This window comes from Otolemur garnettii, unplaced genomic scaffold (genome assembly GCF_000181295.1).
Source record: "Otolemur garnettii isolate 467f Iridium unplaced genomic scaffold, OtoGar3 scaffold00051, whole genome shotgun sequence".
Lineage (NCBI taxonomy): Eukaryota > Metazoa > Chordata > Mammalia > Primates > Galagidae > Otolemur > Otolemur garnettii.
In genome coordinates this window covers 7,618,961-7,638,214 of record NW_003852446.1, presented here as the reverse complement: position 1 = coordinate 7,638,214, position 19,254 = coordinate 7,618,961, and positions in this window count along the sequence as shown.

Below are 19,254 nucleotides of genomic sequence, written 5' to 3'. Positions count from 1 at the left end.
TCACCAAAAAGCCAAAAACTAAATATAGTATTTTTGAAGATCAAACAATGCACATTTATTTAAGGAAATCCTATTACAAAAGGTCACCTGTGGGTCAATTTACTACACTAGGGGAATCAAGTTGTTAAAATACAGCTGTGCTCAACTGAGTCTCTTCTCCACACTACAGTATAGAACTCAAATCCCAAGTCAAGGTTTAACCATATTAAACTTTAAGAGACAAGATCTTGAGAGCTTCATAGCCGTCTCCGTAAAAGATGCATTTCCTTCCCAAAACAAAGTTTAATTAATAGGTTGACTATATTTGAAGTTTTTTTCACAGCTATTCAGTTCAAAATACTATTGTCACAGTTAATATGGCCTATATCTTGTATGATATGAAGGATGTGATCCAGGATGTAGGATTGGAGAACTTGGACCCTGTATTAGTGGATGAAATGGTAAATCTTTTCATATCGACTATATCCCAGGACTTATTCCATCTGTTTGTGTATATGAAGGGCACAGTTTCTCGATGTTCAGAAAACTGGGGTAAAGAGTTAGGATTATAATTGTCAAGAGGGAATTCACTTACAGATGGATCAGTGTTTTGAGATTAGGGGGAACTCGGAAGAGAATTGATACAAGATGGCACTTCAGCAATAACATATCCGGGGAAGAGATTATTGGTGATCAAACGTTGTGGCTGGAGATGGCACTTGGCTACACACCAAGTCCGGAGTATGTACATCCTCAGGAGAATATGGCATAGGATGTTTCCTAGTAGTGGAGGAGATGAGGGTGGTGTGCAGTGTTGTTCTGGAAGTATAATGTGATGAGGATGTGATACCACTGGTTGACTTGGATATTCGGGAAGATAGCGAGCAAGTTGTGGGGCAGGAGGTGATAGATCCTTAGCACCAGAATTTGAATCATCCTAAATAGGGACAGTTATTAAATTGCCATACTCTCTTGTTAAAATACATCTGATGGACCGAGGAAAGTGGAGATGGAGACAGTCCCGCTGCATATCCTCACTCGGCTGATTACGTACAATGCTCGTGTGGTATGTGTTGTATCCAAGGTGGTGACATTATGGTGTACTGCTCTGGTGGAGTATGGCTTATCTGGTCCTTGTTTAACAGCATTTGGGGGATTTCAGAGATTTCAGTTAGTGATGAAGCAATATGAGAATAAATTTTTGCAAGTGCAACCCGGGTGAGACGTTTTCCAGCTATCTTATGACAGTGGCTGCCATGAGCCTGTAAGTCTTTCTCAGACAAACATGGCCTGTTGCATCCCCGAACAGGGCCACACATGAACATAGGGCCTTGTGTATGCGCCTCAATTCTCGATTTTGCACAGGATAAACTACAACCTGGACCCATCTTCTCCCAGTTTTTTTTTTCATATAAATTAGCACAGTAATAGCAAAAAAACACATTTGCACGGAATTCTTCGCCCACAGATTTTAACAGGCAAAGCACACATGTCACCAGAATGAACCGGTGAATCATCCTTTTCACCTATGATGTTTATTTTAAGTCCCCCCAAGACAATCAGGGAGGTTTGTACTTTTTCCCAGCAATCCGCTTCCTTTACGGTCAGGCTGTCCTTCTTCGTGACATTGGCATTCTTCAGCGGGCATACTATTCGTAGTCCTTGGAGTTTGAGGCACAGATTTGGCTTTGTTCACATCCTCAGAAAGGAGCTTTAAAGGAACTCACCTGGGAAACTCAAGGCCACACAAAAATCCAGAGCTAGGAGTGCCTGGGAACCCCGTTAGCAGCATCAGCGGGATCCACGGTTCAGCTCACTGGGCACACAGGAGTGCAAGTCCATTACCAGCAGCACGCCTATGTACCACCTTCCCACACCCAGGAGGCAGAGGTGTGGTCAGATCCCTCCCCTCAGCCCACCCACCCCAAGCACCTTTGACCTTCAAGGATTTCCTTCTCTTCTCACCTGCCCTATCCCACCGCCCTGGTGAGGGAGTTTGGGCAGAGGAAGAAAAAGCTTCAGTGTTGAAGTTGCTAATGCCGCTCTTCAGCACTAAAAGAGAAAGTCTGTGGCAATAGAGATGGATGGGAATGGGAAATAAGCTCTGGCCAGGCTCCCCAGAGCCTCGCCTTCTGGGACTGGCTTATCCTATTACATCTTTGCAAACTGCATTAAATCCCTCGTTGGAATAAGATGCGATGGGTGTGCACAGACACACATACCTTTAAGATTTTGTGATTTCATGATATAATAAAGTTAAAAATTACCTTTGTAAGAAAAGGAACATTATATTTATCTGATCAAGGAAAATTCATTTAAAAATATATGTGGTAACGTCACTGTGCTAGACATTTGTGTTCTTGCTTAATTTAAAGTATGGTTGGGGGGTTTAGACCAAGTTCCCTCAGGTCTCACTTCCCTGTAAGTACACACCAGATCACAAAAATCGCAATGTTTTTCTGGCTCCACCCCTTCCCATAATTGTGACACTGCCACTCTCCTGAATGTGCAAACATTCACCTTTTTGGCTGTCAAGCCCCCATCTGACTCCCCCCCCCCAAAAAGAGCAGGAAAAACCATTGACCCATCAAAGCAAAGTGCTGTAGACTTACTTCAATATGGGAGAACACTACCTTAACAGTGTCTAAAGAGTGTCTCAGAAGGAGGATGGCAGGATAGGATACTAGAAACTGCGCTGGGTGACTTTAGGGCAGGTCTTACAATTCAAGCATCTATCTCAGTAGTTTTCAACCAGTGTGCTGTGGCATACCGGTGTGCCAAGAGAGGATCTTAGGTGTGCCATGAACATGTTTCAAGATCATTAATTATTTTCAAAAGAAATTCAAAGCACAGTAAGGATATTCTTCTTTCTACTTTTTTTTTAATCAACATAATTTAAGCGTGCCGTGGAAGTTCAATTATAGGTTCAAGTGTGCTGTGAGATAAAAAACGTCGAAAACTACTGCTCTATCTAGTTGGGACTAGGCAGATCTTATGATGTGATAGCTATAACATTGGTGGGCACAGGATGGTGAGACCCCTGAAGCAAGTTTTGCCAGGGAAGATGTTATTCTCGTTAAGTAAGCTCTTTTAATGGGCTAACACTTTTATTTTTCAGGAAAAGCTATTTTCTGAGGCAGCTCACTATGTTTGTTTAGTCCCAGAATTGATTAGCATGAGCACAGAAGACTATTCCCAGGTCCATTACTGTTTCACACGTGGCAGCAATCACTTGCCTTTTCTTCAGTTCTGCCTGGTTGAGTTGTTGATTCTTGGCTACGCTACTGGTGAAAACACAGCAATACCCCAATAACACCCATAGGCACCCGTGTCCACCGCTTCCTAAAGTCACAACTGCCCCAACAAAGGCACCATGTCCCTGTAGGTGGGCCTCCACGTCCCCTTTTTTTCTATTTCACAGCCTACAAAGTCCTTCAGACTTATGGATCCCAATATTTTAAGATTTTTCTATAATCACTCTTTTAGATTTAACTTGCTCTTAATTATTGCTTCCCCACCGAGGACTCAGATAGCTGGCTGGTTTAAATGTAAATGTACAATGCCACTCGCCTCTCTCTGACACTCTCCCCTAGTTCTAGAACCTTTTCAGCATCCCAGCAAGGCTGCTCTCTCTTCGGATTAATTCACTCAAAGGAAGCAACTTCATCCCTCATGCAAATAAATTCCTTATGAGCCCATCTCAAGGAATCTCCAAACATACCTAACCTCCCTAAATGCTAGGCCAACACACTTTTTTCTCTCAAACCAAGCTTGCCATCCCATGTTGATTTAAGCTTTGGATCATTTGAAATTGTGTTGGCTTCGAAATTGTAAAAGACTGTCCTGCAACTTTTCATCAGTCAAAGTGGTTCTTACCAAAGCACGGATAGTCCGTCCCTATTATAAACAGTGAACCAGAATTTTGAGCAAACACTAAAACTTAGCGCATTAAAACATATGCAAATACCCCTTTTACAATTACAATGACTTGCTTGCCAGGCTTTTTATGAGGGCTCGGTATTTTTTTAGTGATGTCCATATAATTCAAATACTGTGAATATAAAGGGAGCCTATCTGTCAAATATAATGGCCATAACTTATTTTCTCTTCTTTCCTTGAAGCAGTGCTTTTTTGTTGAAACTGAGACGTTTTTCATGTGACAGAATTCTGTCCTTACGCGTGACCCTGACTGAAAAAAGTCAGCTCTCTTTCCTAATTGACTAAATTTGCTTTTGTTGCTCACTGGGTCTACTTCAAATTAATTTAAAAAGAAATTATAAGTTCAGCTTTTGAGTAATGAAAGCCGACTTTACTATAAGCAAGCAGTCCAGACACTCCATACCCACAAACTGCCCATCCAATATATCTGCTTGGCATATTTCCTTGTTTATAACTAAGAAGCCAAACTTGAAAGCCCTTAATAAATATTATTTGATGGAATTGTTGATAAGAAAAAGGGTATTGACCTTCTTCCATTTATACCCATCAGATTTAAGAAGCTATCTTGCTATACTTGAAAAGCTGCCTTTATAAATTGATCCTTAGTTAGAGCCTTTAAACAAAAAAAAATTAAGTGGACTTCCACTCAGCTGCCTCCTTTAGGGCATGGAGACTCACCCTGTCCTTCAATCTCATCAGTCGTAGAAGTTCCCAGACTTATATCACGTTGACAAAAGGGAGACTCAGTGTTTGTTGGCCTGTAACAGGGATTGGATATAAAAAGGTTTGGGTTTGGAGACTTAAAGAAATGAGACCTTTTGAGATGGCTTGGATTCATGGAGGCCTGCTAGAGTTCAGCAGCCTCTCAAAAAAAAAAAAAAATCTAAATGATGTTGACGATGAAGAATTATGGACTGCACTGCAAAAGAGTATCAATGTGCACAATTAATACTAGGAAACAGGTTGAGACATCTCTGTTTAAGCCACATGCCATCTGGCCCAGAAGCAGTCTTTCTACCAGAGTGACATCAAAGGTCGGCAGGAGCAAAAGCTGTATGTCCTGCTGCCAGGCTCCTGGATTTTATTTCTCATTTAAGGGAATCTGATCTGTCATTCCTCTGGCTCCTGTGGGCTTTAAATTCACATAATCAACATATCACTGCCAGAGACTTAGTAATAGCTGAAGCAGTTTAAAGGTGAGTGGAGAATAATCGTGCTCCCAAGCCAAATGCCTTCAGTTCCGCAAAGAAATAAAACGTCCATCTCGGGCTCCAAAACGTAAGGCACATGGATGGCCCTGTGTGAAGGAGATCTTATCTCTCTCTCAAAATATAGTAGCTATATTTTGCATCCTGGAAGGTCTGACCCTGTGCAATAGGATAAAGCAGTGGTCTCCAGAATGTGATTCATAGACCCTTGGGGTTTTCTGATGCCCTGAGAGTCCTTGAGGTCAAAACTATTTCTGTAGGCCAGGTGCAGTGGCTCATGCTTGTAATCCCAGGTGCAGTGGCTCATGCTTGTAATCCCAGCACTCTGGGATTGCTTGAGCTCAAGAGCTCAAGACCAGACCAAGCAAGAGCAAGAATCCATCTCTACTGAAGCTAGAAAACTAGCTGGGCATTATGATGCTGCCTGTACTCCCAGCTACTATGGAGGCTGAGACAAGAGGATCACTTGAGCCCAGGAGTTTGAGGTTGGGTGATGCCACAGCATTCTACCCAGGGTGACAGAGTGAGGCTCTGTCTCAAAATTTAAAAAAAAAACAAAAACTATTTGTGTAGTAGTACAAAGATGTTGTTTGCCTTTTCACCATTAGACATTTGTCATGATGGTACAAAAGCAATAGTGAGTACAACTGCTGGCACCTTAGCACAAGTCAAAGCAATCCAACCAAAATTATATGAGCAGTTGGTGTATTTTTTACTGCCACAAAGTAAAAAGAAAATATCAGTTCCACTTAAGAATATCCTTAATGAAGCTCTAAAAAATATAAATTTTATTAAACCTCAACCCTTGGATAATATTTGGAAGATCTATATAACTCAGCAAACCACTATCTTCCAAATGCCCAATGCTTGATGTTGTGAAATCATAAATAATTAAAAGACCCATTTAAAATTAAGATAGCAATGGATTTTAGTGTAACAGAGCATGAAAACTTCATTGATGTTTAGTTTCCAGATTGCATCTAACCTTTGATTTTTAATAATAGTGTATTATACATTTCAAAATTGCTAATAAGTTTCACCACCACATGAAGTAATTGAGGTGATAGAATATGTTAATTAGCTTGATTTAGTTATTCCACATGGTATTCATAAATCATAACATCACTTTTTACCCCATAAATACATACAACTATAAGTTGTCAATTTACAGTTAAAAGTTTTTTAAACTACCACTTGTCCAAGAACCTTTTCCCAAGAAGACAGATGAATGGCCAACAAACACATGAAAATAATGCTCTTCATCCCTAATCATCAGAGAAATGAAAATCAAAATCACTTTGAGATATTACCTAACACCAATGAGAACAGCCCACATCACAAGGTCCCAAAGTTGCAGATGCTGGTGTGGGTACAGAAAGAGGGGTACAGTTATGCACTGTTGGTGGGATTGCAAACTAGTACAGCCTTTTTAGAAAGAAGTATGACGAATCTTCAAAGAACTAAAATCAGACCTCCCATTTGATCCCACAAGCCCATTACTAGGTATCTACACAGAAGGAAAAAATATACATATGGCACACTTCCTGAGTGAAAGACTCAACTATAACTCAGACTTGGGACTTTATCTGACAAACAGAAATAACATAACCTAATCATTTGTACCCTCATAGTAATCTGAAATAATTTAAAAGAAAAACTACCACTTGTTAAGTTTTGATGTAGTTTCAAAGAATATACACAATTATCTGAAAGGTCATTCAAATACTCCTCCCTTTTGCTAATAATATATCTGTGTGGACCTGGATTTTCACACCAAAACCAAATACAAATGATGCTTGACTTATGATGTCCTGATAAACCCACTGTAATTTAAAAATGTTATAAGTCAAAAATTAATTTAATACACCTAATCTACTGAGCATCATAGCTTAGTCTAGCCTGTCGTAAATGTGTTCAGAACACTTACAATTAGCCTATACTTGGGCAAAAATTATCTAATATAAAGCCTATTTTATAATAAAGTGGTGACTATGTCATGTAATTTATTGAATACTATACCAAAAGCAAAAACATGCTATGGTTTCTACTGAATTTACTTTGCTTTTGCACCATTGTAAAGTAAAAAAATCCTCAGTTGAACCATCGTAAGTCAGGGACCATCCATATTACTATAAACTGAACACAGAAACAAATAAGAGGACCCAGCTGCCTTCTATTAAACCAGACATTAAAGAGATATGCAAAAGTTTAAAACGATGCCACTCTTCTAATTTTTTGAAGCTTTAGTTATTTTTCATAAAAATGTATCATAAACGTTAATATGCAATGGTTTGTCATTGTTATTCTAATGAATTTTAAAACATTTTTTAAAGTTTCTTGATCCATATACTCCACATAAACAAAAGTCCCTTGGGGTTCTCAATAATATTTAAGAGTAGAGAGAGGAGTCCTGAGAATAAAACATTTGAGAACTGCTGCTCTAGGTGCTCTTTAATGCCCCTTTTCCCACCTTACCTCTCAGAGACACTGCCTTCCCTTCCCACATCCACTGCCCCAAGCTCTGTCTCAGCCAATTTAAGTTGCCCAGAAGATTCCAGAACTTCCTTATCTTCTAAATTACCAAGGGTGGAATGAGGAAGGGAAAGAAAGATCAAAATCACTTAAATGCCAAGCTCTGTCACTCACATAATATATATCTTATTTAATCCTTGCAACATCCCTATGAGGCAATAATAATGCTACACCCAAATAACAGGACAGCAAGACACATGAGGAGCCAATGTTATGGCCAAAGTTAACAAAACCACCCGTTGGCTAAGAATTATCTGCATGCCTCAGAAATTCAAAAAAATCTTTAATGAATACTACCAAAAACTCTATTCTCAGAAGTATGAAACTCTGAAGGAAATAGACCAATACATGGAAGCACGTCACCTTCCTATGCTTAGCCAGAAAGAAGTGAAAATGTTGAATAGACCTATATCAAGTTCTGAAATAGCATCAACTATACAAAATCTCCCAAAAAAAGAAAAGTCTGGAACCAGAAGGCTTCACATCAGAATTCTATTTAAAGAGGAACTAGTACCCATATTACTCAACCTTTCCCAAAACGTAGAAAAAGAAGGAATACTTCCCAATACATTCTATGAAGCAAATATTATCCTGATCCCCAAACCAGGAAGAGATCCAACAAGGAAAGAAAATTATAGACCAATATCTTTAATAAATATAGATGCAAAAATATTCAATAAGATCCTACCAAACAGAATCTAGCAATACATCAAACAAATTATACACCATGACCAAGTGGGTTTTATCCCAGGGTCTTAAGGTTGGTTTAATATACATAAATCTACAAACATAATGCATCACATAAACAAAATAAAAAAAATAGAGACCATATGATTCTCTCAATTGATGTGGAAAAAGCTTTTGATAACATCCAGCATCCTTTCATGATCAGAACACTTAAGAAAATAGGTATAAAAGGGACATTTCTTAAACTGATAGAGGCCATATACAGCAAACCCACAGCCAATATCATATTGAATGGAGTAAAATTGAAAACATTTCCACTCAGAGCAGGAGCCAGGCAAGGTTGCCCATTCTCTCCACTGCTTTTTAACATTGTAATAGAAGTCTTAGCCATAGCAATAAGGCAAGGAAAGGTGATTAGGGGTATCCATATAGGGTCAGAGGAGATCAAAATTTCACTCTTCGCAGATGATATGATTTTATACCTGGAAAACCCCAGGGATTCAACTACAAAACTCTTATAAGTGATTAAGGAATACAACAGCATCTCAGGATACGAAATCAATGCTCACAAATCAGTAGCTTTTATATATACCAACAATAGTCAAGCTGAAAAAAACAGTCAAGGACTCTATTCCTTTTACAGTAGTGCCAAAGATGAAATATCTGGGAATTTACCTAACAAAGGACATGAAAGATCTCTATAAAGAGAACTATGAAACTCTGGGAAAAGAAATAGCTGAAGATGTTAAATGGAAAAACATACCATGCTCATGGCTGGGAAGAATCAACATTGGTAAAATGTCCATACTACCCAAAGCAATCTATAGATTTAATGCAATCTCTATTAAAGCCCCATTGTCATACATTAAAGAACTTGAAAAAATAGCACTTCGTTTTATATGGAACCAGAAAAAAACTTGAATAGCAAATACATTATTCAGAAATAAGAACAATTCAGGAGGAATCATGCTACCAGACTTCAGACTATACTATAAATCTATAGTGATCAAAACAGCATGGTACTGGCACAAAAATAGAGGTAGATGTATGGAACAGAATAGAGAACCAAGAGATGAACTCAGACACTTATCATCTTTTAATCTTTGATAAGTTTATCAAAAACATAAATTGGGGGAAAGATTCCCTATTTAACAAATGCTGCTGGGTGAATTGACTGGCAACTTGTAGAAGACTGAAACGGGACCCACACCTTTCACCATTAACAAAAATTGACTCTCACTGGATAAAAGATTTAAACTTAAGACATGAAACTTTAAAGACTCTTGGAGAGAGTGCAGGGGAAACACTTGAAGAAATTGGCCTGGGAGAATACTTTATGAGGAGGATCCCCTAGCAATTGAAGCAGCACCAAATATACATTACTGGGATCTGATAAAACTGAAAAGCTTCTGCACAGCCAAGAACACAGTAAGTGAAGTAAGCACACAGCCCTCAGAATGGGAGAGGATATTTGCAGGTTATGTTTCTGACAGGTTTGATAACCAGAATCCACAGAGAACTCAAACTTATTAATAAAAAAAGAACAAGTGATCCCATTTCATTGTGGGCAAAAGACTTGAACAAAAGCTTCTCTGAAGGAGATGGGCACATGGCCTAGAGACACATGAAAAATGCTCATCATCTTTAATCATCATAAAAATGCAAATCAAAATCACTTTGAGATATCATCTAACTCCAGTAAGATTAGCCCACATCACAAAATCCAAAAACTACAGATGTTGGCAGGGATGTGGAGGAAAGGGAACACTTCTACACTGCTGGTGGGAATGCAAGCTAATACATTCCTTTTGGAAAGAAGTTTAGAGAACACTCAGGGATCTAAATGTAGACCTGCTGTTTGATCCAGCAATTCCTCTACTAGGTGTATATCCAGAAGACCAAAAATCACTTTACAACAAAGACATTTGCACCAGATTGTTTATTGCAGCTCAATTCAAAATTGCCAAGTCATGGAAGAAGCTCAATAGATTAATAAATTGTGGTATATGTATACCATGGGGAATATTATGCAGCCTTTAAAAAGATGGAGACTTTACCACTTTTATGTTTACACAGATGGAGCTGGAACATATTCTTCTTTGTAAAGTATCTCAAGAATGGAAGAAAAAGTATCCAATGTACTCAGTACTATTATAAAACCAATATATAATCACCCACACTTTCATAGGAAAGATAAAACACAACTATAGCCCAGGATGAAGGAGAGAAGAGAAGCGGAATGGGAGGAGAGGGGGAAGTTGGATGGAGGGAGGGTAAATGGTGGGACCACACCTATGGTGCATATTGCAAGGGTACATGTCAGATCTATTCAGTGTAGAGTACAAATGTCTTAACACAATAATTAAGTGAGGTGAAGGCTATGTTAACCAGTTTGATGTAAGCATTCCAAATTGCATATAACATCAGCACATTGTACCCCATAAATGCATTAATGTCTACATGATTTATGTATTTGTGACTTAATAAAAAAGAATTATCTGCAGACTGAATAAATAAAAACATGGTACAAATACAGGTACAGCACTACTAATTTTCAAATGCACGTGGGTGACCCTATACATATACTTAAACAAAACTTCACCACTATAAAGCATTAGAAAATTTGTGAAAGCTCCTGTTTATGATGGTGAATTTTTAAAAGTTTTAATGAATGAATCACAACACAGTTCTGGGAGATTTATATAGGTTTGGGCAGTGCAGCACTGTAACTACACAGAAGCCACAGCTAGCTCAGTACCTTCAGGACAATGCCAGGATGTTTAGAGTGATACCCTTAAGTGTAAAAGGCCACCTTTGCTATCAAAGTATTTAAAATTCTACTCACAAATCATAATTACCCTGAGATATCACCTAACCCCAGTGAGAATAACCTATATCACAAAGTCCCCAAACTGCAGACACTGGCAAGGATGTGGAGAGAAGGGAACACTTTTACACCGCTGGTGGGATTGCAAACTGATACAGCCTCTTTTGGAAAGAAGTATGGTGAATCCTCAAAGAACTAAAAGTAGTCCTTCCACTTGATCCCACAATCCCATTACTAGGCATCTACCCAGAAGAAAAAAAAAAAACATTTTATCATAAGGACATTTACAGTAGATTATTTATCACAGGTAAGAGTTCTGGGGACATAGAGAACTTTTGGTCAAAGTGATCTTAGATAAACTGAGGATGGATTTGCATCTTTAAAGAGAGAATTTCAATGGGTGGAAAGGAGAGTGTCTGGCCTGCCAAGTGGAGGGAACAACATGGACAAAGAGACATGGAAAGGGCAATATGCACGACCCAATAGGGGGTTCATATGAGGAAGCAGTGGGAAATAGAGTTGGGAAGGATAGTTTAGGGTCTGAACAGACTGCCAAGAAGTATAAACTAATGTCTATAGACAATTCAAATGATAGAATAAAAATATAAATGAGTGCCGAGTGTGGGATAGATCAGCAAACTGGGACAGGACTTGAAAGTCCTGTTAGGAAGTAATTTACAGTTCAGGACTGAAATTTTTCAGGTCTAGGGAAAAGAGAAACCAAAAGGGACGAGCATGAGGGAGACATTGAAGTCACAGTTTGGTGACTAAGGCAAAGGAAAGACAGAGAACTCCAAGTTTTCAAGCCAATTAGGAAGGAACCATTTGGCTGACTTTAACAGTCCATCTGTTCACTTTACATCCTCCAAGTTCCACTCCTTGTCTGCTGGAAGGTCTGAGACCTGTGTTTGGTGACATGGAGGAACTTGACACGGTCTGACAACATGCTGAACTTACTACTGGTCAGTTCTTCGGCTGTTTGAGATGCCTGCCCCTTCCCACCCCAGGACTGAATCTGTTTTAAAGGCTGCAGCTGCCCACTCACCACCATCTGGCCCATACTCAGGCTGCTCCCCTCAATGTGTTCAGAACTCAGCTGGATTTTCCCTGGGCTTTTGGACTGGCAAGACCTTTGTGCTGGACTGAATTTTTTGATGATGCTACCTTGGACTGGGGGCCTTTATTTTGGACTCACTTGTGCTCAGCTTTACTCCAGCACTGTGGGCAAGAGGCACCTGCCTCTACTCCCCCTGTTGCATTCTCAGATCTTGTTTCACGCCACCTGTCCCTGTCAGGTGGAAGGCACGATCAGATGGGCATTTTTCATAGTACGAGGTCCACTTCTGAAAAGCATTTGGCAGTGGTTTAAAGGAAGTGGTTGTAGAAATAATGAGAAAGAGATGTAAGCTACATCTTCACCTGTAGATGTAAGCTACAGGTGAAAATTTTCAGTCTGGAGAACGGGAGGGAGAGGGGCACGACTTATGAGATAATCTTCAGGTACGGAAAGGGCTCTTCTGGAGAGAGGAAGCCTAGTTGTCCCATCTGGCCCAGGGCAGACCAAGGGCTTAGTTTAGTTACAGCATGGGGGATTTATGTAAGATAAAAGAATGTCTTGAACAAATGCAGAAATGGGTTTCATAGGAGGGTTGTGTATTGCCTTCACAGGAGCTGGCTAAGAATAGCAGAGCTCCTTCCACAGCCGAAAGGCGAAGTGGTGTTCTGTGGACAAGCAGGAGGTGAACTTGGATCATTTCTTCTTGCCCCTTCCATAGCCCCCACCCTCTTCTTTTACTGTAGAAATAAGAATGTCCGCACTCTGTTAGGCCTTGCAGAAGAGCTCTGAACCCTTCTTCAGAACAAGGGCTCTTGCCCAATTCCTGATATTTTTAGAATAAAATCAGCCCGTAAAGCCATTGTCCCAGGGGCCACCAAAGCGCTGTAGTGGTGATAATTCCAAAAGCCATAGAAGGCAATTTCTAACTAAATGATATCCTAGACAGACTCAAAATTGTTTCTTTAACTGAAGGGTTGCATGGCTGGTTTTTAATTAGAATGGATTAATACAGTATTCCCATTTACAAAAAAGCAAAATTGAAAGGAAGGAAATGCAATGAGGCAATTAAAAGGAGGAAAATATCCTCTGAATCCTCTCCCACTCAAATAGAACCATTAAAAAGAGAAGGAAAATTAAATTAAAATGTGTTATTCTTTATATACCTCGATAATCTCTCATCTAAAATCTCAAGAGTGAGCGCCCGTAGCACAGTTAAGGCGCCGGCCACATGCACCAAGGCTGGCAGGTTCAAACCCGGCCTGGGCCAGCTAAACAACAAGAACAACTACAACAAAAAACTAGCCAGGCATTGTGGTGGGCGCCTATAGTCCCAGCTACTTGGGAAGCTGAGCCAAGAGAATCACTTAAGCCCAAGAGTTGGAGGTTGCTGTGAGCTGTGACACCACAGCACTCTACTGAGGGTGACGTAGTGAGACTCTGTGTCAAAAAAATAAAATAAAATCTCACGAGTATCATTATCACATAGTCTATAAGCTTCTAGTGTGCTTACACACACATGCATGTTCATGTACATAGGTGCCTAGGTTTGTACCTATAGCATCATATAGACAATGCACAGATGGTTTACAATAGAACATAACAGGACGTAGGCACCACGGGTTTTTCTACTTTCAGAATGGCATTAACCAAGGGCTACTTGGATAAATTACCTTTTTCCTCTCAAGTGACTGATTAGCAAAATCAAGAAATTGGTATGCTAGTGCATAAGATGGCCTACGTGATTCTCCACTGCATAATTTTGAAATTTCATTAGCTTCTCCTTCCAAGAAGCAATGGAAAATAGTTGGTAAGCGTTCTCTTGCTGATCACAGCAAAATTCTTTGATGTCTACAACTGTAAAGAGGTGTTAAAGGGGGAGAGAAGGACAGGACACAGGCCAGATGTGTTACATCATTCATCAAAATGATTCTACCACCTTTTTTACTAGAAAAAGCACTATGCCTACACATCAATTCCAAAGCCATCAATTATCAAGTCCTGTCAGAATAATTGTGTCTCCTCAAGAGCTCTCACACCTGTCCCCATCTCTCCATCCCATGCTGCCAGCATATCATATCCCGCGTGAATTACCACAGTGGCCTTCTAACCAGTCCCCCAGACGTCAGTCTTATCCCTCTCCAAGTATTCGCCACAGCATCATCATCTATTCAGTAAAGCTTAATTCTTATTAAATATAAACTTAATTTTGTGACCAGTTTGATTCAAATTAGTAAGTGATCCCCAGATGCTTACAGAATTGAGTCCAAACTCAGTATCACAACCCTTCAAGACCTTTCTCTATCTGGCCTTTGCCAAATTTTTGCTTATTATTAACCCCTCCTCGGCTACTCTTCAAGCTCTAGCTCCAGCAAGCTCTGTCCAGCCTCTTCCAATGAGTTCCCTTCTGTCCCTCTACCATGCTATCCTGCAGCCTGGCTTTTCTGCCTGGAACTACCTGCAGTCCACTTGCTTCCATGGCTGTCTCCAAAGGATGCCATAAAACTTAGGTCCAGCTTCATTTCTTCCAGGAAAGCTTCCCAGCCAGAACTTCACACCCAGTTTAGTCTCTTACCTGTTCCTGTAACAAGGGCAGGATCCCCTACAAGTACCAGCAAAGGGCTCAAAAAACAAGGAGAGGAAAGCTTTTGAAAGAGTGTGATGTTTGGTATTTCCCCTAGAAAGCAATAAAGCACTTATTGTGGAGGAAAAAATGAGAAGCGACTTGGACTTTCTTATATTTATTTTACTGTTAATTTTAAAAAGTTTTGATGAAATATACATACATATGTAAAAGTACACAAATCATTAATGTAAATAGCATCCAAATCAAGAAACCCAACTTATCAAGACCCCAGAAGCCCCCCCTTGTGGGCCCTTTCAATCACTAACCCCCAAAATGTGACCATCTCCCTGACTTTTAATAGTATTAGATTAATTTGCATATTTTTATGTGTTGTGTAAATAGAATCATAAAGACTGTTCCCTTTTGGGTTTAATTTCTTTTATTCAACACTATGTTTATGAGAAATACTCATATTGAGGCACGTAGTTGGAATTTATTCTTGTTATTACAGACTAACATTCAATTTTTACTTTCTCCACTGTTGATAGGCATTTGTGCTTATATTATAGTTGTTGATTTACACATCGACTTCTCCCAATACCTTGTAACTGTCTTACGAACAAGACCCATTTCTGATCGAGTTCTGGTACCCTCATACATACATCCTTGTTAGAATGAATTCGCCAGTACATTTCAAAAGCCACAAAGGCACCACACCTATGGTGCATCTTACAAGGGTACATGCGAAATTTACTAAATGTAGAATGTAAATGTCTTAACACAATAACTAAGAAAATGTTATGAAGGCTATGCTAACCAGTTTGATGAAAATATTTCAAATTGTATATAAAACCAGCGCATTATACCCCATGATTGCATTGATGTACACAGCTATGATTTAATTTTAAAAAAAGACTATATATGCCACTCAAGTAAATTCACTCAATACTTATTCAAAGAAAACAATTGAAAGAAAAAAATTCTACACAGTAAGTTGTTATCTCTGTGTTATTTACAATAGTAAAAAAGAAAATCAATAATAAACTTCTAGCAATAAAGAAATGATTGAATACATGATGTCACAGAAACTAAAGAATATTATGCGGCCATGAAAAATGGATGAGTATGAAGCACTTATTGATGTAGGCCCAGGCTATGAAATGAAAAGAAATTTTAAAAATTATTCAAAATCATATTATGTTCTGAATAAAATTATACCATATAATAATTCAAGGGTCCATGGAAAAAGACAAATATAAAAGGAATAGTTAGAAATTTCTGGGGCAGCTCCTGTGGCTCAAAAGGGTAGGGCGCTGGTCCCATATGACGGAGGTGGTGGTTTCAAACCCAACTCTGGCCAAAAAAAATAAAATGGCAAAAATAAATAAATTTTAAAAAAGGAATAGTTAGAAATTTCAAGGTAGCAGGATTATGGAGGAGTCACTTTCTTGAACTTTATCATTTGTCCATTCATTTCCTCCCTTATTCCTCTCCTGGACATAGTCACCATCATCTCTTGCTGGGAGGATGGCAACCACTTGCTAACTGGTCTTCAAGCTTCCTCCCTGGCTCATTGAGTCCATTCTCAACACATTCAGAATTAACATGGAAATCATAGGTTGGATTTTGTTACTTTTCTGCTCAAAATCTCCACTGGCTTTGCATCTCATGTGGAGTGAAAAAGAGAGATCTTGAAGTAAAAATAGACCTGCCATTTGATCCTACAATTCCTTTATTAGGTATATATTCAGAAGACCAAAAATCATGTTACAACAAAGATATTTGTATCAGAATGTTTATTGTAGACAAATTCATAATTGCTAGGTCAAGGAAGAAGCCCAAGTGCCCACTGACCCACGAATGGATCAATAAATTGTGGTACATGTATACCATGGAATACTATGCAGTCCTAAAGAAAGATGGAGACTTTAACTCCTTCATGTTTATATGGATGGAATTGGAAAATGTTCTTCTTAGCAAAGTATCTCAAGAATGGAAGAAAACATATTCAATGTACATAGCCCTACTTTGAAACTAATTCATAGCTTTTATAGGAATGTCATAGCCTATTTATAGCCTTAGAATATGGGAAGGGTGTGGGAGAAGGGAGGTGAGGGGGGTGGATGGGGGGAAGGAGGGTGATTGGGGGGGTCACCTCTATGGTTTATCTTACAAGGGTACAAGTGAATCTTTCTAAAAGCAGAGTATGAATGTCTTAATAACTAAGAAAATGACACGAAGGCTACGTTAACCAGTTTGATGAGAGTATTTCAAATGGTATATGAAAACACCACACTGTACCCCGTGATTGCATTAATGTACACAGCTATGATTTAATAAACAAAAAAAAGAAAAAGAAAAAGAGAGATCTTACAGCAGTTTTCCTTTCTCACTCTGCTCCAGCCACACAAATGTCCTTGCTCTTTGGCAAACATCCTAGACCACTCCTGCTTCCAGGTCTTTGTATTCACTTTGTCTCTGCTTCAAAGGCTTTTCACCCAGATGTGTTCTTCACTCAAATGTCTTCCTTACCATCCTCCTGAGATTTGCAGCACCCCGACCTCCACATATTATATCCCCCTCTCCCTTTCCTCCATAACAATTATTACTGTTTACTACTAGTGTATCACATTTCACTTATTTTATTATCTGTCTCCTAGAATACAAGCTCTTTAAAGGCAGGAACCTTGATCACGGCAATACCCTCGACAGTCCCTAAACAGTGCCAAGCACATAGTAGGTGATCAATATTTATTTGTGGAATGAAACAACAAATGTACTCAACATTTATCCAAGGACCTATTCTGTGTCAGGCACTGCTCAGAGTGCTGGAAATACAGTCATGATGGTAGAAATATGGTAGGGAACAAGAGAAAGTTATAACTTTATGGAACTGCCAAAGCAGCCGAGGGGGATAAACAATAGGAAAGGGTAGGGAAGGAAGAATGGAGAGAAGGGAGGGAGGAAGGCAGGAGACAGCGAGCAATTGTGGTTAGATGTAGGAAGGTGTAAGCCAGGTCAAGTGATGAACTGTATAGTTAAGAGACCTAATTACAATAGAGTTATGTAAAAGGCATATGAAGAGCACTTCAGGCAAGGAAGAAGAGGCTCTGATACTGAGAAGACAGGACAAAATTTAGTCAATTTAGAGAAACAGAAAGGAGACCAGTGCAGCGAGAAAAAGGCAAAAAAAGAAGTGACAGCCGAAGTGGAGAGCCAGGTCATGTAAAGCCTTCAGGTCAGGGTAGGTTGTTTGGATTTTATTATAAATGCAATGAAAAGATTGCTAAGGGTTTTTAAGCATAGGAATGAAAATACTATTATTATAATATTACTTGAGAAGGTTAAGTCACCAAAGTCCTGGATTAATCTAAATGCAGTATGGCAATTAGCACTCTGCCTCCTACGTTGCAGGCAGATATTAAATGACAGTTGATGTTTTCCTTAATTTACAGTAAATACTATTTCATACATATCACCAATGGACCCAGTCATATCACCACTACTGTTTGTAGAGTGGTCTTAATACACTGGATGGTCTAAAATGGTTTTTATTCAATGCTCACAATAAAACTGAGGCGCTGAGTTTTCAGTTTCTAAAGAACCATTTATGCTTAAAAAGGGTTTTGATTGATTTCTTCCCAACAAGCTATGTGCATTAACTCTTACTCAATCTGCGCGGGAGCCTCTGTATGAGTGCAAATGAGAGTTGAAATGTGAATCTCCCAGGACCGAGCTTGGCCCTTGTTGATAAGTAAAAATTTCCTCTAGAGCATTTGTGACAAATCCACTCTAGCATTCTCCTAGATATATTCCTAGGCAACTTTGGAAGGTGGACAGAGATACATTCCTTTCATCTCAAATTAATTCTCCAAGGGCTAAGTTTATAAGTCCTTAGGAGAAATGGAAAATACCAAACTTTCATGCATGCTTGTTTTATTAAGAAAAAATAGGATTGGTTTCTGTGTAAAATATAATCTCCTAATATTCAGCTGTTTAAAGGAATCCTTAGACTCTTTAGTTAGAGATATTACTGGAAAAGGCAATAATTCCATATAGAGCTGGATAGCAGCATTTGTGTTAAATTTCCCCATTAAAAAAAACCATGCAGACTTCCAGTTAAATGTAGGAGTCTCAGATGTAGATCTATTCTCTATCTCACAAAAATACTAAATATCTTTTTAAAGAAAAGGTTTAGGCTCAGCGCCCATAGCACAGTGGTTATGGCACCAGCCACATACACCAAGGGTGGCGGGTTCAAACCCAGCCCAGGCCAGCAATGACAATGATAACTGTAACAAAAAATAGTCAGGCATTGTGGCAGGCGCTTATAGTCCCAGCTACTTGGGAGGCTGAGGCAAAAGAATTGCTTAAGCCCAAGAGTTGGAGGTTGCTGTGAGCTGTGACGCCATGGCATTCTACCGAGGGCAACATAGTGAGACTCTGTTTCCAAAAAAAAAAA